This window comes from Temnothorax longispinosus, chromosome 2, assembly GCF_030848805.1.
Source record: "Temnothorax longispinosus isolate EJ_2023e chromosome 2, Tlon_JGU_v1, whole genome shotgun sequence".
Taxonomy (NCBI): Eukaryota; Metazoa; Arthropoda; class Insecta; order Hymenoptera; family Formicidae; genus Temnothorax; species Temnothorax longispinosus.
Genome location: NC_092359.1, coordinates 418,410 through 443,562, shown reverse-complemented (window position 1 = coordinate 443,562; position 25,153 = coordinate 418,410). Strand labels below are relative to the sequence as shown.

The following is a 25,153-nucleotide window of genomic DNA, read 5'->3' as shown; positions in this document are numbered from 1 at the left end:
TTTTTTTCACGATTGTAGATATTTTTATAAGAGTAATTTGTCGTAGTTTGTCGTGGCAATTTCAGTAAATTTCCTCATTTCTTCTGACATCATCGGTATGTATGGCTCAGCTATCACGCTGTATTAAGATAAATCGCAAATATTCGATAGTGTATCTAATGTTGCGTTGCAAAAGCAATTTTAACACGGTTAATTTTCCGACTTGCGACTCAGAATATAGACATCGGTAACGTATTTTGCGCGGAAATATGGTCGCACTTGTCGTGTATATATATAAATAGAATTGTAATATACGAACGTATCGCCTTGCCGTGGGTCAGCAGACATATAAGAGCCCAAGTTGGCCCGATGTTACATTCCGTCTGTATCCGTTGTTACGAGGTATGATTCACGCTCGCCTACTTGTGTAAGCTCGACCTGTTTCGGCGTGAAGGATTGTATCCTTTTTAGCCCTTTCCAGACCAACGCGACCACATGTAACCTAACAGTAACGTAAAATTTGAAATTGAAAGAACAAGCTGGTGTTATATGTTAACCGATCGCTGAACACGTTATTATTCAATATTTCTTGTAAAATTTAACAACTCTATCCACATGAGTTTATTTGAAATATAAAGATATTGTTTTAAGCTAGAACGCAAATAAAGTTTCCAAAATTGACTAATATGACTACACACACATGTTTTGCATAGTTAACATACTTTAAGAATACATGCGTTTTAAGAAGTTACTTTAAATATATATGTTATTATCGTCGATAATAACATATATATACAAATCGAGAGATATATATGATCGTTTTCAATCGGTACATATGCAAATATACGCTAATTAATAATAATTACGATACGCATTGGCTTGTTGCATGACAATCGCGAAAACTCGTTAGCGCAGATATTTTCGTTGCCCTTTGCCGCGAGTAGCATCACGTCATTCACTTGATCACTTACATTATGCCTCTCCGTATATATAAACAGCGTCGCGCGTAGTGTCGTTTTACGGTTTGGTCGACCGCGTGCAACACATATGTGAAACAATCGGATGATAGGTGTGCGTAGTGCGTACGCCACCGGCACCACACGGATACCACTGGCGGCACCAGCGCGGCGCGGGCGTGGTAATTGAAGCCCACGGTTTACCATACATACCAATTAATAAAGCACACTTTGTCAATCAGTGCGATTGCGTCGCTATATCGGGCGCCGTGTTCAGGTAAGATCGATCTTGCGCTCGGCTAAATTGGGTGAAAATGAGATTATCGATCCTACCTAGCTTGGTTAAGGATAGTCCTAATGTCAATGAATGTTGGTAATTACTAACCGAAGATATTTTGCGATAAATACTTTTGCATAAAAAATTTTAATACACTTTAAGTACGTGTATTGTTTATATATATCCTGGATGTTTGCAAGATACGTCGGGATTTATTAAAAATGCTTCTATAATACTCTCTCGCTTTATCTAATTCTTCAGCAAAAGCTATTAAGCGAATACCGAATAACCTACTCGCCTATTGACTTTCCCGTTGACATTATAATCTTTTTTTATGTCAAGTCATACATGCATCATTAATAACTCATAGATGACCGTATCTTTCGACCGTAATTTTTTTGTTTTTAAATTAAATGTATGAAAAAGGGCCGAAAGCCCTGTTGATGGACCTTATAATCTGACGGATTTGAAAATTACCTTGAACGTCCTTCCTTTATTCCAGGCGTGAGGAGAGAAGAGGGTGCATCGACACAGCGTTGGAGAAAGGTCTAAGGCTGGAGTGAAACTGGCTGGCCTACAATGTCCGCTAGCATGCGGAGCACCCTGCAAACCGTTCCGGAATCCGTGCCTGCCGACCACGTCACAAACTCCAAAGTAAGTTGTCCAAAATCCGATTAACTACGAGTATTTCCTTCCGCAAACTATGGCGGAGGATCGTGCTCGTTGTCCTTTGTGTCTCACATTCTCATCTAGAACGACCGCAACTCTTTTCATTTCGGAGACAATGAGAGATTTTAACTTCGTTAAAAACTTCTTCTCGGGAAATGCAGTTGAAATCGTAGCGGAGGTGAATGGGCTGCTAAATTGGAAGAGAAGTTCGGAAGACACCGTATGCTTTTTTTTAAATATCGCGTGTTATATACGTGCTTGGTGGTGCCGCCCGCAGACACTCCTCGACCTTTGAACCTTTCCTTACCGAACGAACGAGGGTTGAAAATGTCACGGGTGCAAGTCACCTCTTGCAAGTACATACGTTACGATTGACCCTGGCTGATCGACTATACGCGCGATGACATAACACCACGGTTGATTTACTCGGCAAATTCAATTTACCGACGACGAACTTTCTTTTACGCGATTTCGTGACGTTTCCCTAATTTCCGGTTGCGTAATGCAATACGTTGAAAAATTTTGCGAAAAGATAAGTTGTACGGACATATAAAGTCGCGTTTCTGACTGAAAAATGACGAAAAGCTTACGTAAAGTTTATATGGATTATAGTCATAATCTCGTTGTTAATCAAAGTAGTCTTAATTTAAATTCGATTAATTTGCAATCGCAACAATGTAATGTAAATCGCATGCAAAGGTCATTTATTAATTCCGAGACTTCTATTCATTATAGCTGCATAAAACATGCGTGCATATAGAGTATAGAGAGAATCGTTCGTGCAACACGCTCATTATTGTGTAAACAATAGGCAGACATTTTTTAAACGCTTTAGGCACAACAGTTAAAATACATGTTTATTTAATGTCTTTTTTTCCCTCGATAATTCTATATTCGTTTAACGTGGAATATTTTTATTAGCATTATGATAAAAAACTGCTAAAATACATTTAATCGACATTTAATTAAGGCGTGAATACATACCTAAGAAAAGCCCATAGCAATATTATCCACTTCGGATGGAACGAGTCCCTTATTGTTAGACACGCGGAATCATCGTTCTATCATCTCTCATTGTCTCCGGGTCTGGAATGTTTCGCTGTCGTTCGTAGGTCGATCAACATGTGCCTCGTCACGCGTAATATGTTAAGCCTATGGGTCGACGCTCGCAGACGGAAGAAAGTATCTCATAAAAATGACGTAGTCGCAATGCGTTTTTCAAGGTTCATTGAAGTGAGTTTAGGAGGCTGACTATACAACCAACTATATAATAAACTCTTGCGAACCTCGCGTTCTAGCGAACTCTCGAAACCTATCGTTGAGTGCATTAAATTCTTATCAAACCGTGTGTTATCGTTCTTGCGACCTCCAGATACTTTGAGTACGTTCTTCCTGTTGCGTGCGTCCTTACGTCGCGCAGAAGGCGAAATGTTGCTCCCTTGTGATATTACACGTATCGCAAAGTTGCTTCGTGACGTCTCTGATAGGGTGATTGCTTTATATCAACATTCACGCTTTCTTAAGTTAAGAAAGATAATCATTAAAATTAAAAATTTGCAAAAACGGTTTCTTATCTCGAAATTTTATCGCGCGATCATTCAATGATCTAGAACAGATCACTGGACGCTTTAGATATATTTTTTGCACACTTTATTATTGAGTACACTGAAAATATGAAATGAAATGTTCTTTATTCTTATAAAAAAAGGCGCTTTTTATTCTCACTTATTCGGGTTTTAGTTTGACACTGTTGACACGTCAGACGAAATCAAATATGATTTGGTCAAAAGGTATGTAGACACGTAAATAGGCCGGCGAGTCTGGTAGATCTTTTTTGTTCACACGCGTCTAGTCCAGATTTCGTCTCGAATGGGACAAAACAGGAATCGTATCCGATGACTTGACCGAACAGGTTTTCACGATCGACGGCTTTCGAATTTTCTCTTGGCAGTGGTCGCCAGTGCTTTATCGTCGTCACTGGTAGGAAGCTTTCACGTTTTCACGCTCGTGAGAGCGTCGATGAGTTATCAAACGAATTAATCCCTCGCTTGTAATTAACGTCGCGGTTATAACTTTCGATTGTGCTGGTTTAATGCTGGTTTGCGCCGCAAACATTATGAATAGCTTATGTGAATTATCTACAATATGTTGAATGTGTGTAATAGGAGAGATATAGTCTCTCCCTCTCCCTCTCTCTCTCTCTCTCTCTCTCTCTCTCTCTCTTAAATAAAACATAAAGTAGATTTAATCTCTTAAATCGATATTAAGCAAAATTATCTTTTGACGAGACGACTCTATAAATTATATACGATCAATTTTATCATTAAAAATCACAAAAAAATATTACGATGTGATATATACACAGTAATTCTATTTTTGTCTTAATCTTGTGAATTTTATTAAAAACTGTGAGCTTTGATTTTTATCTCTACGACAGACGCGTTATATCTTTACTTAATTATTTTTTATAGTCTATGCTAAAATGTTTTTCGCTTGCACTTCTGAGATTACCTCTATAGGTTCATATGATCTCATCTTACGGTATATGAAATGCTGATTTATACTGTTAGTTAACTCTGACGATAACTGACTCATGGTGTCCCAACTGCGCGGCGTATCGCAACGTATCCGCTCGACCATTACATATCTTATACGCTCGCTCGACGACAATCGTACGGTATATCGGCGATGATTTAAGGTTACCGAATCGCTGAACCTTGAATAAGGTTCGGTCACTAATTTTAAGCGTGGTTTTGGCGGTTGATGATATTGTATCTGTTTACAAGGACGTTCGAAATAATGCTTGTCTGTTGAAAAGCACTATACGGTTTTCGTCATAGTTTCGTCACAAAAATCGATCGGACTTACGTCACGGAAATTTAGCCATATTTCGCGCCATATATATCATATAGATAGACATGTTCCTATTCAGAGTATTCGGACAGCGGACGTATATGTTCATATATAAACTCGCATAACGCGTGCAGATTTTTATTACCATATATATATGTATAAATAGATCATTTATGAATACATTGGTTTATTGATTAATGCGTAAATAGTGGAGAAGGGGTCTCGGAACATCCTCGACCGTAATTTTAATAATAGACTTGCTATCTTAATAACATATTTTTTATCTTTGATAACGAATTATTTAGCTTAATTTTCATTTTAATTACAAGCTTAATCGTAAGCTTGTCTCATCTGAGATATTTTTTATTTTTATTGAAAGAAGTTTATATTTATTTTCAACAAAAAATTATTATAATAACGTCGTGATTGAAATCTGCTTAAAGGAGAATTTAGTTTTGAGTATCTGCGCAAAGATATAGGATTATGAAAACTAATGTCAACCTTATACGATGGAAATTGCATATATCGCGCAGAATATATATTTCTGTTGAAGAATTGATTATGACAGCGGATGGTCGTCTCGATGAGAGTCTCTCTCATTTGAGCACTTTTATGTCCAGCATGCAGATCACTGCTCAGCATATCAATATCCAGTCGTCGGATATAAAATTTCGGCTATCTCTATATGCGTGTGTGTATATATATATATGTGTGTGTGTATATTTTGTATAAACTCTTTCGCATAATTCTAATAATGTGCTTAGCGAGAGTTTAATAAAGAAAATAAGTGACATAAATTATTATCTGCAGAAATATGAGAGATAACTATTCGTGTATAGTATATTTTGTTCTCCGTTACGGTTTTATTTTGAAATTTTTATTCTGTAATTAATTAGAAGTCCAGCATAGATTTATCTAAAAATAATTAACTTTTGCATTATTCAGTCACGTAGTTAAATATCGTTTTACTCGATTGCAATTTTTGCAATAAATTGCAAAAAACAATGTAATATAATTATGAAATGATAATAATATAATAATCTAGGAAGAGCAAATTATAGACAGTTACTATTATCCGCGGTTTGATTCGATTTAGTGGGAAAGTTGTACAGTCTGTTATTCGCACGTTATGCCTTATTAATAATATAAATCGCGAAGTCGATGTCGAAGAGCTGTGGGGATATCCGGATTATGAAACATTAAAATCTTCTTTCTGATCCTGCACAATGTAACGGTACCAAAGTCGTGCAGAATGACGTCGATAAGCTTAATTAACCCGGTTAACACTCGTGCGGAAGATGCAAGAACAGCGGAGCAAGGCCGTCTTTTTATCTCGTACCACTTCTCTTTCACTAGATACTTCACCAAATCACACAATAGCTGTTTGATCGGATTAGTATTGGTATTAGACATAATAATCATCATTAATAAAATTGTTAAATTGTGTTGACTTTCACAGAGGTATGAATTTACACGTGACTGTTTTAACAATTTGATTAGTTCTTATTGAATCTAATGTATTTGCAAGATTACTAATTGAAATCAAATCTTTTAGAAGAAACGTACTTTAAATTATAATCGGTCGACAATTTTTTCGAAATGGTAATTTGAGTTTGATACGGATGCAATTCACTAAAGAGAAGATACACTTATATTTCTTATATTATTAAATTGAGAAGAACATTGTGAAAATAAATGTCATTAAATTAACCATTTAAGTATTAATGCAATTTTATGAGATCGACGAAAATTACTTTCTCAGACGCGTCGTTTCGGCAAACTCAATGACGACAATTTATATTGTCGGATAAGTCCGTGCTCGTGTCTAGTTTATAAATGCGATTCACGCTGACTAATAAACTAAGACTAATCCACTTTTTACGGATACGCTTTCTCTGCACATTTGTCCGGCAATCGCTGATGATGATGATTGTAAATCACGAATGCGTCCGTAACCACATTTATCCAATATGTAATTTTGCGATTGCACTCTGCCGCTAATGACGTTCTCACCGGAAAGTCAAAAGAACACACTGCATTGTTTGTGCATTGAGATAAGTAGTAAAATAATAAGTTTTTTACATTCACGTTATCTGAAATGGTAATTTTTACGAAAACACGGTTTCTTTTTACATTTTTTAAATTTCTGCTAACTTTTTTAACCACATCGTGTAGATTTTCCATCCCTTATGATATACATATATATACCAACTTTGAATAGATACAGAATACAGAATATAGCCTTGATATTTAAGTGAAGATCAACTTTGATTTGTATATTATAAAAAATTAAAATAAAATTAATGTGGAAATATTATAAAATTAATATAAAAAAACGAAAAAGTTATGTAAAAAATTACTATGGAAAGTAAAAGAAAATAATGTCACATGCAGTATAAAAAAAAATCAATAACATTGCCTCTCATTTGTGAAATTAATGTATCTTTCCAATGCATTTTTTTCCATATAATATCACTCTAATCATTGCCGATTGCCGGCGATTATATCATTTATGTATCGCAAAAACGTTGCATCATGGCACGCACACTCGAATGCGTATTCGATTGTTATTTCGTTTGAAAAGTGTGAAGGCGTCTGTTTTTCTTGTTATCTCGGATGCGGCATTACCAATCTCGTCACGGGACGCGCGCGTTCAATCGCGATCAATTAGACGTCAAGCGGAATAGCATGGGCGCTGAATCGTTCGCAAACTTGTCATGTATGTGCACAACCAAGTTTAACCCATGGCTGTTCTTTCTTTCTGTCTCTCTCTTTCTCTCTTCTTCTGTTCTTTTCTCGCAAGCTATATGGCATCAATGTGGCTGGAGTTCGTTTCTACACGCTTACACACACTTCGGAATTGTTCATTGAGCTTAATTCCAATCCAGCATATCGGAGCTAACAATAAGATAACGCTTGAAAAGCAGCACTATTTGGCATGGTTTGGCAATCTATTCGAAAGATTGTGAGTTATCTTAAATATTTCATATATAAATTAATCAATTCATATTAAATAATGACTACATTTTTAAATTCCCGAATTTTATATATGAAACTTGTTTTAATCTAATTTTCTAAATTGACTCGCGCTTTTGTATAATAGTACTCATTTAAATTAACTATAATTGTTTCTTTTTAGAAAGTAATAAGAGTTAATTATTAAATTGATTAGTCAATTCTTTCTCATCTTTTCTTCATTTTTTCGTTACCGCTTCAAATTGTATTAGTTGGTAAATAAAAGTTTGATAATAAGCGTTAATAATTCAAGCGTTATATTGTATTTTCTATCTGCGTTAGTTTTTTATTGATAAAGGAATCAGAGAAGAGAGAGAAAGAGAGATTTCGATTGGAAAAAGTTCTTTCAATATCTCCATTTGGACTTAATTTAGCAATGAATCAAAGAACAGGCCCGTTTCTTCGCCCGTTCACCTTGCCCTGATCGCCTTCTCGGACGCTCTCGAAGCGGACATAATGATAATGCAGTCGTTCGTGAGTGGTATCCAGTTTTCGCGCCGGGTGCTTGGATTATGATTGACCCAAATGTAGCAACGACCTTGCGGACCACATACCCGTCGAGAGAAATGCGGATAAATATAAGATCGAGCGCAGCTTATTAATTATGTGTGGTGCAAGGTTGCTACCATCGATGATAGTTGTGCTAATACTTCATGCTTTTTTTTGTGCAATTTGATAAAAAAATTTGAGAAACTTTAGGAAAAAAAATGAAAATTGCTTTTAAAAAATGCCACGAAAATTAATATGTGTAAAGTTTGGAATAGTTACACGCATTTTTCACTGAAATATTTATTTTCCAGGAAAATAATTTAATAAAAAAAATTTTTACGTTTATTTTACGAAAAATATTATAGATCGAGATTATAGAACGATTTCTGACAAAGCTGTGTTGTCTGAGGCATGGTATGATATATACATATAACGTGAAGTTTATAATTTGTCAAAAATTATGAGCGTTTTATGGCATCTTCGTGAATATGAAAAGTTACTCAAAAAGTATAATTCAAAGCAGAGCAAACAAATACAACTCTAGAAATTGGATTCTCTTTAAAGTTTCATTTGAGACACAACAATAAATTTTGAGTTCCCTGTAGGCAACAAATAAGCTGTTGCTATTTCTCTCTCACTGTCTTCGGAATAGACGTCTTACCGAACTTTTCGATAGAGACCGGTACTAGATCTACGCGAACCGTAAATGTAGCTCTTCGTCGAAACATATGATCCTAACTTTCAAGTCCTTAATTCCGGAACCCAATATAAAAATCAGTTTTTACATTATTTTATATTATTATTATTTAGTGTATATAGTTCTTTAAACTACTGATAAAATAATTTTTTTTTGTTTTCGAAAACTTAACTGCATATCGAAATTAAAGCAGAGCCGATATCGCGCAGGGCATTATGTATGAGAGAGAGAGGAGAGAGAGAGAGAGAGAGAGAGAGAGAGAGAGAGAGAGAGAGAAAGATGTTGTTCGTTACATTATTCATTAATGATATCGAGATTTCGTGCATTAATGCATGAAATAATCTTATTGTTATTCTGAAATCGGAATCGAACGTATAATATGCGCATTGAACGCGTCTAAAGAATCCGACTATATGAAATCTGGACGCTCTAGATGCAGGCACGATCGTCTTCTCGAATGTTGGTTTTTAATCGTTCGAATTTAGTTTACACGGCATTTTGCCAATGCAGCTAATCGTCACTAGCTGGCACATTTAAGAACGTTCGCTCCGACGTCGGAACTGTCACGTCGGCAGCGACAGTGACGATGGTGGTGACGGTGGTAGTGGTGGCTCTTTCGAGCGTGAGGCAGTAATAATCGGATCGATACTCCAGTTTATTCGGATGGTAACTCGAAATCGTTTCCACGATACGACACCGGCAATGTCTCTGTGCAATCCGGTCATGTAGTGTCACAGGTGCTCTTCTTGTCCGTCGTTGAACAAAACGATGCTTAAAAGGCCGACGCACTTTTCTTTTCAAAGTAGAAAATACACCTTCAGTCGTTTCACTTGCATGTCATTGATTTTCAATCGACGAAAGCATCGTCCGATAGGTCGTTCGTAACTCGTGTTCTAGTACACGAGCCGATGAAACAGGCTTAAAAATATGCGACGTGTAAGATTAGTTTATCTCGAATTCTCGTCCGCGCACTTGTATTCTTATTAGCTCTGGATATGCCTGTAGCCGTACGGTGTTCTTAGCTCGCGAGATAATTTTATCTCGCGATAAAAGCGAGAAAGAGAAAGAGAGAAATCGGATATAATATTTAGCAGTAAATGTAACTAAAATATAGATTAGATACATGAATCGAACGCACATTTAGCGTCAAATACGACGATATACCGTCGAAAATCATACAGCGTAGGCTGGTCTTTAAAGTACAACGACGTCAACTCACGGCGTGCAGTTAATTGCGGTACCGTGGAAGATTTTTCAAGATCGTATCACGTTGCGGCGCAGGAAATTTCTCTGTCACGAAAGTGCGAGACGCGTGCTGAGCATGCTAACGCACATAATTAATAACCGCGTTAGCGATAAATATTAGCCCACGCAAGAGAAGCGCATCGCGAGTGTTTTATTCGCATCTTGTGCGATATGTATTATACTTTAGATCAAAATATCTCGTGAAAAGATATCTCTATAGATGTGACAAAAGATTCTGTCGTTGTAAATTCTACTATTTCACTCCGAGACATTTCTCATAATTTCTAAAAATAAAAAATAAAAAAAAAATGGCGTGTAATATATCTTCTTATATAAGAAATAGATTTGGTGCTTGTAATATTTTTACTTATTTCGGACGTATATCCAGTTTTTTAAATATTAGGAATAAAAGGTATATGTTTCTCTCTGCGGGTTTCAAGAGATTTAGAATAGTCATCTATACTAAAATGCAGTGCTACTTATTATTTCTAATTTGTAATGCAATTTGCAATATATTTTAACTACATACAATATATTTTAACTATACCGATACGCGTCACTCTCGCTACCGATAAGAGAGTTTCGCTTCATGATGAGATGGCTTCATGCATTGCGGAAAGGTACGCCAGATGGCGATCACAGTCTTTCCGTTCGACTTGGCGTAATCGTAATACGAGAAGGAAGACAAAGCCGCTCGACATCATTTTATTAGTCGCGTGACATATCAGAAAACCGATACGTTCACCGGCTAAAGTCGATCCTTCGTATCGTCACTGCGATCAGTCGATCTTCCTGTCGTGCCAGATATATTTTATCACAAAAAGGGAAATTTATATCTTAATTTTTTTACATCTTATTCCTTTTTATACATACCTCTTTGATTTATATATTTTTTATATATTTATATCGATATATATTTAATTTTTTGAGAGAACCTAAAGAGATATATCACGGTGATGATTTAGAAGAAAAATCTCTGCACAATAGTAAAGTTAAAAATAAAATCGGTAATGGAATTAGAAGGTAGGAATTAGAAGGAATTAGAAGGAATTAGAAGGTAGAAAAATAATAAACAAAAATTATTACAAATTAAGTATTTAATTAATTAATTAAGAATAATAAACATGCGAGAAGACTTTCTTACATAGAAAGATTAAAAATTATCACGTAGCTTTTATTTTTCCGAATGACGTTGTATTGTATTTATTAACGAATATATGTATTACGATACTTATGTCGAGTGACAAAAATACTATTACGTATGCAAAACCGTTGACAAAATATTATTAATCGACACCTATTTGTGCATGACGGTCTTTATCGACACGAAGAACGAAGACGTTCTTGTTTCGAAATTGACGTGCGGGAAGGACCCGTCGCTCGTATGGAGAGAAACATTCTATCGATATACCGCAAGTATCGAACTGCCAATGCTTAACGTGCATCGCTTATTCGTATTCGCAAAACCGTACGGGACACGGGACAGCCACGACTCGAGGACAGGGACGACCGCCTGCTTCGCGGCGGCGACGCCATAAATGGCATTCTCGATCGAACCCGGGGCCCGGGGATCTATTGTCCTCCACGTGCAATGTCGCTCCGGTCGCAGTCGAAGAGCGATAGATGTCGATTGTTTCGAAGCCAACCGCATCGTTTCCACCTACGAGACGTGCTGCGGTCGATCTTAAGCCTCGTTCAAATGGGACGGTATTCTATGACATTTTCTAAGAAATTGAAATCTAATAATACAATAATATAGCTGAAAGTCCTGAAGGTTCTTTGTATAAAAATCAGATACAACAGGCATTTCTTCTTACACTTTCTCCTCGGCTCTTGGTGACGCTAAATGCGGTACTAATTATATTATCTTACGAGAAGATTCAAGATGATTGAATAAATTAGTCTTCAAAACACGAGAAGAATATATTATTAGAAACTGTATCACTTCAAATACAACAAAGTATAAAAGGCTATCTCTTCGCATGGATCTCTATCAAACAATATTTGAAAACTATTATTTATATTTTATGACCAGAAAACTTAGAATTAGGCACATCATACAGAATTTTTTTTCTGGATGATCTTTGATTGTTTTTTTTTCTGATTTTTTTATTTGCCTTTATCTCATTTATCTGAATAAAAACACGATCGAAAAGTTGCTTTGCAATATTCCATCATAAAAAAAGTCAAGTTTCTTTTCTTATGATATTATATTCTGGATTTCTTCAATATTCGTTGGAATATATCGTATTCACATTGGCGATTTATCTCGATAGATTTTTAAAAATAAAATACAGTCTTGATATAAATCTAAAATATGGGACGACGTATATGTGTGGAATTGGTTGGAACTGATAATCTTAAGACGTCTGACTTGTTGTCTAACGAATGTACTGATAGACTAATCTTTCCGACTCAATTGTGAGTCACGCGTTGCGGTGTAATCGTCTAGACGCGCCGGCTAACTCGACTTTTTTTCCGTAGAACTTTCGAAGCCGTCGGCTTCTAATAAAACTTATGCAAGGCTGAGCGAGTAATGATTCACGAGCCAGAATATCGCTGGCATTATCGTTGCCAGCACTACCGTTCGAATAAGTACGCGCGAACTGGACGGACTATGATTAGCACCACCATCGGTTAATTAATTTTGTACCAATGCTCTCTTTTAATCCTCGAGCGCGTCATATGTTTTGCATTCGCGGTATATACCTACTATTAATACAAATTTTCAGTTTTCTATAAGGATAATCTATTTTACAATAAATTATTTAACTTTATGCACCATCTCTTATACATGTATCTCTCCGGAGGGATATCGTATGAACCGTTGAAGCAAATTTATAAATCCTTCCTTTTTATCTCTTTTCAGGAACTGAAATTTCTGTACGATTACATACCAACGAAATTACGTTCACGCACGTGTTTTATCGGCGGCCATCGAATTATCGATTCCTCTAACTCGTGCAATTGTGTAAATTGACCGAAAATGTACTTGGCATTGTATTGACGATAAAATTGACCCAAAACAGATTTATTACAATAACAATGGATGCAAATGGATTCTCGTGTCGTTATAATCCACGATAATCGTATTGTTCGCTACAATCGTAATAAACCACACGACGATTTAATTTTCACGTGTGAATTGCAAAGTGCAAATTTATTTTTTCTACGTACTACATCTGAATATCAAGCATAATCATCCTTTACGTAATCATTGATCCTTAGTCAAGAGCCGGTATCTTCCACTTGTTTATATGACATCACTTTTAGCATGATCTCACCGTGGAAGACAATGGGGGGGGGGGGGAAATGAAGGAGAATGATAGTGCACGTGATTGCACAACTACATTTCGGCAAAAGTGCAACTGTAAAAATATGCTTCTTTTTTAAAAGTTATTTTTAACGAGTGAGAAACGAAAAAAAAGTAACAAGCGGGATTCTTTTTTGTGGAAATCTCTGGAAACTATATATTAATTTCCTTTTATCTTCTTAAAAAAAAATTATTATGACGTTATTTTACTAATTTTTCAATAATTTTTAATAATTCAATATAATTTATTTGATAAATATTTAAAGTAGATTTTTCTCCAATTTGTTAATGTCAATTTATAAAACTTCGTATACATATATATAAGTATTAATTTTAGTATTGGTGAGCGAGAATTTACATCGAATTAATCTCGCATTTTTTGTTAATCTTATTTCCCAGATTTCATGTTTTACATTCAACCGACCGCTCATATTCATTCCATCAGTAGGATTTATTGTTGTAAAATCTCAGGTAGGTTTTAACGCGGCCACGTATCGAGATTAGCACTTTCGAAACTGAATAGAACGAAATTTTACGATTGACCAATTCTCACGAAGATCGTAAATCATCGAACTGCAATCGTGTGCAAGAAAAGTCCCAGCAAAAAAATCCAATATTTTTAACCATTCACGAACCGTCGTCATAGCGATACACGCATAAAAAGTGAAATATATATTGGACATTAACTGAATAAAATTACAACAAGACAATGCGATAAATACGCGATTAAGAATTAATTCTCTAATTTGACTTCTAAAAACGATTTCTTGTTTACATTTTTAGATTTAAGTTCCCTAAAATATATAATACGTTGAATAATTCTGTAAATATTTCGTCAAACGTCTTAGTTTGACCTTTAGTATACGTGGTCAAGAGGAAGTCAGTGATCTTAGTAACCCTCCATAGTTGATAGGAATCAAGGCTTTCCTCGACAATGCGGTGCAGTGAAGTACAACAAATAGCTATGGATAACGTGACATATATGAGGATATGCTTTCGTGGTTGAACTGTAAAAACCAGTTTGCTGTCTCTGACGTGTTAATGATAATTTCTACTGATGCGTAATCTGATAACATTTAGTTGTATATATTATACTAGAATGAGAATCTCTTAGAACATTGTTATAATGTACAATTGTTATATAATAATTAGTAATGTTATCACACAGAAGATACCCCAATCAAATCTCTATAGTTTAATTGCTCAATTATTTTATTTGCTATATCGTATACATACAATAATATACCTGAGAAGACGCGAGCCATTAGGGTCATATCGATAATGTAATTTATTCAATCCTCTTGAATCTTCTCGTAAGTTAGGTGTCAAGACATGAACAAGTTTCTAAAAACGTTTATGTTATCGACCTAGAGTCATAATTAAAGAAGAATATTCTGACTAAAATAAGATTTTTAATCGTAAACGCATATATTCATAATAAATGATTTTTTTTTTAAATTACGTTTTGTATAATAATAAATTTTAATAAATAGAAAACTACATGAGAGATATTTTTTATGACAGACTTATTTCGCGATTTATCAGGAACTAATAAAAAGTATTTCACACATCACCGGATAATAATAAAAACATGTAGAGTACGCAAATTTTTTAACAAATCTGTTACGCGAACCTGAATATTTGCATGCCTTCAACCTGCAATTGCTTTTTTATTAATTTTTTTATATTTTACTGAATCTTTATTCATTATATTCAGCACTTTTTTTACATATGTAACTTCCGGATACGAGGCATGCTAACTACAAGGCTGTTAAGATCTTAACCTTACCTTTAATAAGCCATTTAATAAGCCTTTTATCTTTAATATTACGCAAAAATCCTTGTGTTACACGCACAAGGAAAATTGCATTCTGCAATTCGCGTTATATTCAAACTAAAGCACTTTGCTGTCGCACTTTAAACATACATGATTGTATAATCGACGATCGGGTTAATTAGGTTAATCTTTATGCGCTGTTAAAGCGAAATCCAGAACTTGTCGCACATGCCGCTATTTTTTTTTCCTCCCCATCAACGTTTTGCCGTTGTACTTGTTGCACGATCGGCGAGTAAAGCTGGTTGAAGTTGAATATAGTTTTAATTACTGTTTGCGTAACTATCGAGCATTAACTAGGTTGATTTTCTTCGTGGATATAAAGGGAATATGTCAAGGAGAAATTTAATCACAATCGATTGATCTATCTTTTCACTCCAGATCCGATCGCTTTATTGACACCGGTTAAATTAACATGAATAATAAAGTTTATAAAAATCTAATGAATATATTTAGGTAATGCTTTAAAATCTTACTATATAGGAAATCGTGGACAAAAGCATTAATCAAATTACAATAACGAGAATATAAATTGAAAGTGCGGCGAAATGGTGAAACTGTCGATGGCCCGATTCACTTGGCAATTGATAGCTGGTACGACAGATCGTTGCTCATCGATGATGCAAATGGGTTAATGACCGAATCTTCACACATGTGTCCAGACAGTTTTTTTTTATTAGATCTTTATTGGCGACTTCAATGCAATGTCGTGTTATCACGCCGGACGCGTATATATTTTCTCCTCAAGTAACATTACTTTCTATCCGTGAAAAGATATACTCCGTCTATATTCTGAGAAAGTTCTCGACTATTGAAGGTTACGACCCGAACTTTCCACTTTAAACCCTCTTCGAAGGTTACCGCGTAGTCTATCGATCACCGATGTTTGAGAACGGCTATTGATCACTATTAATTTAATTTAAAGATAAATTTCGAGCTGTTCGGATTTCTTATAAGTTAATTCAACAAGATAAAATGTCTAATTATACAGCTGGAAATCACAACATTTTGTGTACGATTTATCAAACATAGAGATCACTATCTTTCTTCCATTTAATTACATTCAGGAAATTGTACGTTTACGCGTGGATGAAACATGTTCCAATAAATTTTAACAAAACGGAAGTGCTCCGGCGCTTTCTGATATATTATTATAAGAATTTCATTATAATAATGTTACTGCTGATGGCTCGATACTTTGACCGCTATAAATTAGGAGTAAAGGATACTAGTTGCGGTGAGGTCCCAAGTGGTCGAGAACGGTGCTTGTGAAATAAAACGCGTCCATCCGAGAATTAAAAATCCACGAGAGATCCTCGTGCACAGCCAGTGTAAAGGCTCACATCGTGTTGGATTACATGCATCAATTCCCAAAGTCAATTAATCTAATGGATCCGTCCGCTCGTTTCTCTGATCCGCCTCCTACCACCGGATCCTTTCTGCCTACCCCGCTATCCGAAGTTCCCCCGCGCCTTCTCTCTCTCTCTCTCTCTCTCTCTCTCTCTCTCTCTCTCTCTCTCTCTCGCTCTGAAACTGATGCGTTCGTTGTGCAACGAACGCATCTAGTGGCATCTAGGAGCGATTGCGCGCCGCGGTGCGCTTAATTTCTATTCGCTCGACTCGACTCCAACGTTCGGTGTGTAAACACTGTATAAACGCACGCAGAATTCACGCATAAATATGCGAGCGCACCTACACAGACAATATGTCTTGCCCAATGATTGTGTAAACGCGAAGCGTTCAGTACTTACCATCGTGTAATGATTGCTGCAATTCTTGCATTCTACGTCTCGACTGTTAATGAAAAAATTAACACTTTTTTGAATTCTGAATCTTCGTTATAATAAGTTAACTCGTGTGTTTATACGCACATAGTTATGCATGCCGTCACGTAATTACATAAAAAGTTTCTGCCCTACCCTTATGAGTTTTGCAAACATCGCAAATTATTAGTATTTTATTATCGTTATCATTGCACGCGTCAACGTATGTTTAACCTGTGGACAAACGCAGTTCAGCGATTTCAGAAATTGCAGTTTACAATCTTTAAAAATTGGGGTTATCTTAAACGACAAGTGATGGATCGACGTGACGCTTTAATTAAGTATAGAATGTAATAGCGAAAGAACACACATATGTTAAAATCGTGGAGATATCTTTGGGTTGCCCGTTATTTTCTAATACGTCTTCATCAGATACAACAGATACTTTTGTAAAGTGTTACAGGAACATACACTTGCGAACAGGACCGTTATGTTACGCGACATACACAACGCGCGCAACTTGTAAAAGTACGCGCAGTTGTATTCTGAGAGATTTTTCGCGCACTTTCTGACTCGCAGACTTTGTAGGCAAAACAATTATAATTAGGTAGTGAATTGGATCCATGAGAAATGGCGAGTCAGTTCCGGGTTTTCGCCAAAGTATAGTAGGAAATTTTACTCGACCCACTTAATTGTACCAAATTTAATTCCAAATAACGTCACAAAAGATAATTTGAGATGTAATCTACGTGCTGATATTATAAATCACAAGTGACACAGAATGATAAAAAATTGATTATTTTTTAAAAAGAATTCTTCGAAAAGTGATGTAAACACATAATACAGTCTCTTTCGTGTATGCTATTTTTGTTTTGTCGTGCGTATGATTATTATTGCGTTTCGTTGATGACCGACGGCAAATTGATAGGTTATCGTCACGCTTAAACATATCAGAGTCCTTTCATTCTCGATACATATACACAACAATTATCATTATGACAACAGATAAAAAATGCACACAGGAAAGAGAATCAAGCGAGAGGTGAACATGCACACATATGTTTGCGCTTTCTACATATATATATACATATATGATTGAGGCTTGAAATATAACATGAGGTCTATTTTTGATTCTCTGTGAGAATAGGAAAAATACGTCATACGGTAATTGGAGCTCTGAAAACAAAAGACCCATAAGTGATAAAAATTACATTTGTCGATGATAATAGCTAATGTTTTATATTAAAACATTTGGTATGATTATTGACATTTAACTGAAATCCTTTTGTGATATTACTTGGTTTTTATTCTTGGCGCTATAACAAACACATACTTTATTTTCACGCGTATCGAGATTTAAGCATGTATCGTGTATCTGTCAGTAAAAACTTGTCTACTTCTCTTTTATCTTTTCATGTCGCTCTCACGTGGCTCTCTTCCAATAAAAGTTCATCGTTTCACAGCGAAAATAAGTGATAGAGATTGCAGCATACGTTTGCACGAATATTTGCCGTTCGTCTTTTCGCTTCTAGGAAAAGATTGCGCGATGTCGTCTCTTAATTGCGATTACGTTCATTGAAATTATTGATTTCGACCAGTATCAATTTCATGCGCAAACGATTCGTGATCTCACCGAAGCCCGATTGAGGAGTCTGCCCCGACCCGGCCGCAATATGTGTGAGTGTACACGCATGCACGCAGACATGTGGAGCAAAGCGAGAGACCGGCGGACGGGCGGGAGTCGCGGGAGGCGGGAGCAGCGCGTATCACGCTCGCTGGCAAGATCCAGCAACGAAGAGAGCTCGCGTATCCCCGCTCGACGCGCTCAGTTAGCACGAGACTCGCGATCGAGCAGCACGTTGAGCCCGATTGCCAGTGTGTATATGTGGTGTCACGACGACCGGACTTTTTCCTCTCTCGTGCTTCGATAGACGGCACGATACGTCGCGAGGAGAGACACGCGTCGATGAACAATTCCGCGAAATTGGAGCCCTTTTCTCCAATGGTGTGTTTGCGTTGCGTATAGTGGCCATATACCGATACATCGCAATCGTCATCGAACTAGCAAAACTAGACGCGTACGCGACATCTCGCCCGAACGACGCACACGTGTGTCAATCGAGCGAAATGTCAAGGATGCGGACTTCGCTGTCCCGACTCCCGACTCCCGCTATACAGCTTTGTTTGCCTCGCGTACTTTCCTCTCTGACTATCCATATATTTCCGACGATTAATTTCCGCATACCGCTCGTTCTCCGCTTCTTCTCTATTTCGTTCGGCCACATGGCGGCACGAGGATGTGACGAGAGCGGAAACTTGTAATGTATTTTTATTTCTTTTTTTTGTACGGAAAGTGAAAGGACGATTCGCTGCAGTCATCACGGTATGAAATCGGTGGATTTTATCTAGTGATGGTGCACTGTGAACGATTCTACGCATCCGACGACGCTTCTCGTTCTGATAATACGGTTGTTTGTTGCTCGTACGAGTATAGTATGCCGTAATCCGTGCGAGATATCTTGTTTTCGATAGCCGACGCGGCGAACGATGTTGATCTCTTTGGAAAACGCGCATGACGCGCGTATTCCGGGGTGACGTCGTTGGTTGTCGAGGGATAACACGTGCCTGCCGGCGTATTATTCCATTGATATTAATACCACCGATGTAAACATTGGCCCAACAATTGGCAAGCTCCGGTCTTAGACAGGCCGGAGCAGCTCATCGTAGCGCTCGTCGGGAATCGTATGCTAGTATAAAAGAGATTCGATACTCCGACACTGTTCATTGACAATGAATAATGTCGTATTCGTCGAACATGACTACTCATTCAACAAGCATCCACTTCCTTGTTTAGCTAACAAAGAAAATTAAAAAAGAATAGAAATTTTATGCACAAGTAAATTGCGTATCATAGTTGGAATCGGATTCGAGATGTTCTTACGATGAATGTGTTATATAAATATGAATACTAATGACTCGCTCGATTGCTTATCAAATACGAAAATGAGTAAGAGTATATAAAACCTTGAAAAATTTCTAAAACGCGTTATAAAACCTGAAATCGAGATTTCAAAGAACAATTTTACTTAAACGAATAAATTATCCGAGAAAAATGTAATGAAAGAAATAAATTAAATGTACATAAAATAAATCAATAAGAGACAAAAGAATTATATATGAAAGTATAGAGATTTCTACAATATTCTGCGACAAGAGGTAACGTAACAACTTTTCATTTCTTGTATTTCTAGAGCAATCGCTTACTCATATATAGGGGAAATACCCCTATATATATATCGTTTCATCGGGCTTCTCGCGCACGTCTGCTAAAGACAATTGACTAGTCTTTTGCGATAGTATCGATCCGCTCTCACGTTCGATGCGGGTGTTAAATTCGGTGTTACAAAAAACCGAATTCTTCTCTTCTATCACGACCGGTTTGCCGATTTACATTTCTAGTTAGCACTCTGACTTTGCAGTTTTACCAATTTAAGCAGAATGTCGTAAGAGCGCAGCAACGCCGATTCCCCGAGGCGCGTGACACGCATAGATGATGCATTGTGCGGCAACGCGATGCTTTTTAATTTGCGCCTCGAAGGTGCAACAGGTCCATTCGAGGAACGGATACACGGAACGTTATCGCGTAACGTTGCGCGTACTATAAGGTGGATGACTAAAGAGATCTATCGATCGATCTATCCGACGATCGGGATGCTTTTAAGCGCGCTACCGCACCGCCTAGCGCCTAGCTTCATTAACTCGCTCAATCGCCTATCAACGCAGCCTATTTCTCTGGCTAACGGCCAATGTCTTATTATAGCCGATATACTCGCGATAATTATGCTATAAAATTACATTGTTATTCCATGGTAATTTTTTTTTACTCGCGATTGCGATTACTATCTCAAGAGATTGGAGCTATCACTTTTAGAGTTTATCGTTTAATACTTGAAAGTTGGAAAACAAACTGCACGACGCCATATACATTATATATACGCATTATCGTAATGTAGGTATATATATTTCACGCACAACGGAGTATCGTTATAATGCTGTTTCTCTGAAATTCTTAGGGTTCACGCGATTTATGCCACTGTACTTTTCCGGTTTCTCCGCGTCTATACATCCGAGAATAGCGTTAACTCGTTTACGTTAATAACATTATTAGGAAGTCGTGGCACTGCGATTCTCCGATGACCGCATAAAACGCATCTCGTGATCACTCCCGTCTCGAACAATTCATGGCCGCATTTTTCCAGTGAAAAGTGTGTGTTGCAAGTACCGTTATCGTTCGAGATTTCTTATCCTTTAAAAATGATATTAAAACATACGTGAAAAGAGTTTGGAGCAGAATTGTTTAATACACCTTTAATTGTTAAAAAAAAAGAGTATTGAATAAAGAGATGAAAAAATAATAACTATACAGTATAATTATACAATTGTAGTAAATATGGAATGTTTTTTTAAATGTAAAGTTTAACTTATTGATGCTTAAATTATATTAATCGTTATTAATTAATTTATTTAAAAAATATATAAAATTATTTAAGCCTAAAAATAATGGATAAAATTACATAGATGAATGATAATTTCTTCAAGAATTTTAGATTAGGTTCGTATAATTACGAATTTTTTATTTCATAGTAGAGACGAACATATAATTTAACACGCGAAAGCTGATCAATATATCCAATTATAATGTGCCGTCAAATTTTATGAGTTTTTTTCATTTGTACATACGCGGAATCTAATCTCGATTTATCGATCTCAATGCAACTTGTATTTCGTATTGATGTTCAACGCGATCTACGCGAGTGCAAGACTCTGTTGTACGGTGGGTGGTGACGGTGTGATGTTTCGCGGTCGACTCAACACGCCCATTGCGTCAACACGCAATTCTATTAGCTGTTAGCGACGGTGAATGCGATCCATTGCAACTCTTGAAAGAACAAAATACTTCTAATATCAATAATCTAAAACAATAGCGCGTCTAATTTATTTTTTTATTTATTTCTAACTTATTTCTTGTGTTTATTATCTATTTTTCTATGTCTTATATATCTCTTGCCAAATATATTATATTTATTTTACTATAAAGATTCGAAAAACGTATTATAAATTATAATTATTAACGGTATTGAGAGTTCGCAAAAATATGTATTGCAAGAAATTACCATGTGAATCACTATATGTTCATCTCAATGTACGACATTAAGAAGTTGTTCTTTTCTTATTTTTATTTTTTTTCTCATTATTATTATCTACATTTGGTCACTCACTATCAAGGCTCACTCACTCGATGGATCGCAAATGCGAATTCTTCCGCGCTTTACACGGGAAAAAAAACAATATCGTGGAATTCGCCTGCGCCTCGCCCTGCCAGGCCGCGTAGGTAGCGAAAGAGAGTGCATCGTACAACGGAGATATGCACTACCGAGCTCAAGGAGACCCGCTCACACGCACGCGCATACGCATATACACGTCGATGCCGTCCTTTGCGACGTCGCCTGAAACATCTACGAGGACGCGTTGTAATTTCTTCTCACTAGTGAGAAACTGCCTTCCTTCCTTGAGCGTCGTGTCGAGCACATACGAACAAAAGAAATTTTTAATTCTCTATACATTCGATATACCTTCAGCTCCGTTTTTTTTTCTTTCAAATATTTACGTCACGCAGATTTCTAATTATATAAATTTTATAAAGCTAAACTTTTTTTTCACTGTATCAATTGTTATTTTTATTGTAAATTGTATTATTAATATGGTATTTATTGTGCGATTATTATTTAAATGTATAAAGAGAGTTAAGAATAAAATAGATTTTGTTTTTATAGTTTTAATTAAATTTATATTCATAGAATTATATCACGTCAGTAAAATAGAATCGCGATGTTATGTTGTTAATTTATTAACAACATTTATTAACAGCGTAGTAAATCGCAGCTATGAAACGAATAGCATGTTACATTCGCCATTTCTGATTCGAATGTCTAGAGTTCTAAGAACCCGTCCCTCGTCCGTGTTTACATGAAAATTATTGGTTTTGTCGTGTCTTTCCATCATGACGGGTGATTCATGCTGCGCGCTTAGGAATGTCGACCTCTTACGATTACGCCCGAAGGAGAAGCCCGCCGTTCGTTATTCGTGACACGACCGGATATCCGTTGTAATTCTATCCTATCCGCACTATCGACGGATGGGATGTTCTGTTATCTAAAAACACGCGTTAGATTTTGTATATACATTTTAGTACTTTATATTTTATGTATATATATATATTGAATTTTAGATTTTAAACGGTTTGTTACAAGACTATATATTTTTTTGTTGGACACACGTCAAACTGATAGCCTTATCGCGAAGCTTCAAGGAACTTTCCGATGTATATTCCACCTTGACCTTGCGAGCTTTTACATTACGCATTGTTTTGCGCTCGATTACGGTCGATCACAGGTGATTAATTTAATGGAATTGGATTTAAAGAGATGCGGGCTCCTCTTTTCTTTTTGAGATAATAACCATTAAAGACCCGAATAAATTAACGTTATTGAAGAGCCGTGTAGTTCTCTCTCTTTCTCCTTTGCAAAGTAGCTTTCTATACAGATCACGCGAGGTTACATAATTTTCAATTAGATGCCTTAATGTTTGATAGAAGACCGCCGCGAACGGAATCGATGATTGCCAGAACGTTTTAACGATATTGCGAACAGAGTGAATCCATGAATATTAGTCTTCGCGATTTTCTCTTGCAATTTCTCGAGCGAACACTCGCCAGCAAATTTAGTTCACTGCGGCACAACTTAGTGTAACAACGATATTGCCGCGATAGACCATTAAATCATTTCGATGCCTGTAATATTTTTACGTTTTGTACAGTACAGTTCAGTACGTAGTATCATTTTGTATCTAGCTAGTGTTACGAATGGAGAGCGAGTGCCTAACCTTCGGGCATTCACGGGCGTGCCGGAAATAATAATGATATCACGTTGTGTCTATTGCATTACTTGCATTTCTCGCTTCAGATTATAATCATTTACAATGCTTCACTTTACTTAATATTACGCGAGAGATTGCTCCATTATTAAGGTATGTCGCAAAAAAATTAAAAGAAAAATTAATTTTGATGATGTAATTTGATGAGTAATATTAATTTCGGCAAGTTTAAAGAGCGTAAAATCATGGACATTTTTATGCAGAATACATTTTTCTCGGTACTTTATTTCATAATAATAATCAACTTAAAAGGTTTTTTATTTATTCTATTTTTTTCACGCGATTATTTGTAACGACGTGCGATAAAATTTAACGATCAAAATTATGTGAATTCCATTAATTCTGTACTTTTCACTTTCGTAAGCAAGATAGTTTTTACTGAGACTAAATTCGCTTTAAAATTGTAATTAGGGCGTATGCTGAAAGTACACTGTTAAATTCATAGGGTTAAATAAACTGAAAGTAGATTTTGGATTCAGTCTGTATGTTTCGAGAGTTTCCCTTCGCATGTTTCGCAGAAATATAACACGCGTTATCACGCCTAGACGGAATAAAGTATATTAATTATTCCGATTATAGAAATAGCGCACACTCCGAATTGAACAGATTCTCTCACCGCGTTCGTTGCATCACGTTAATACCGCGGCACCGTAACGTCATCGATTTCTATCTCATCAAATGATATCACATTTTCAGTTAGATTTGTGATTTCGAATGGATTTACTTAAAGTTTTGTAACATGTTTCTTGGGCTGCACGGTGTTTCGATTTAAATTCTAAAAATTTATGCGATAAAGAATTTATAGAAAAGTATATAGAGACATTATATATTACCTTAATGAAAATCTAATTTGTGCCATTCGCGACTGGATTTCCGCGCGAGACGAATTAACAATTTACGGCTTGAAAAGACGACGACCTGGTTCGGATAGATTTGGAGATACAGACGGCCTCAGTAATGCGATTCTCGCTGTGATTTTCCGGGAAGGTTCATTGGGTGCAGTGACCCTCGGCTAATTGCATCCGTGCCGTAATATGTATATCTCATCCATTCTCTACGTGGGGAATTTT

At 36.3% G+C, this 25,153-nt stretch overlaps 1 protein-coding gene across 2 annotated transcripts in view; it reads left to right on the top strand.

The window, feature by feature from the left end:
- Window positions 1-1,744: 1,744 nt before the first annotated feature.
- LOC139808477 (serine/threonine-protein kinase MARK2) overlaps window positions 1,745-25,153 on the top strand; it is an 83,857-nt gene continuing 60,448 nt past the window's right edge. Inside the window, exon 1 of one of the 2 annotated variants that reach the window (XM_071770513.1) lies at window positions 1,745-1,866. The gene's annotated coding sequence lies outside the window, so the exon portion shown is untranslated. Of the gene's footprint in view, window positions 1,867-18,927; window positions 19,096-25,153 lie in introns of those variants that run through there. The other variant, XM_071770522.1, reaches the window with a different exon arrangement.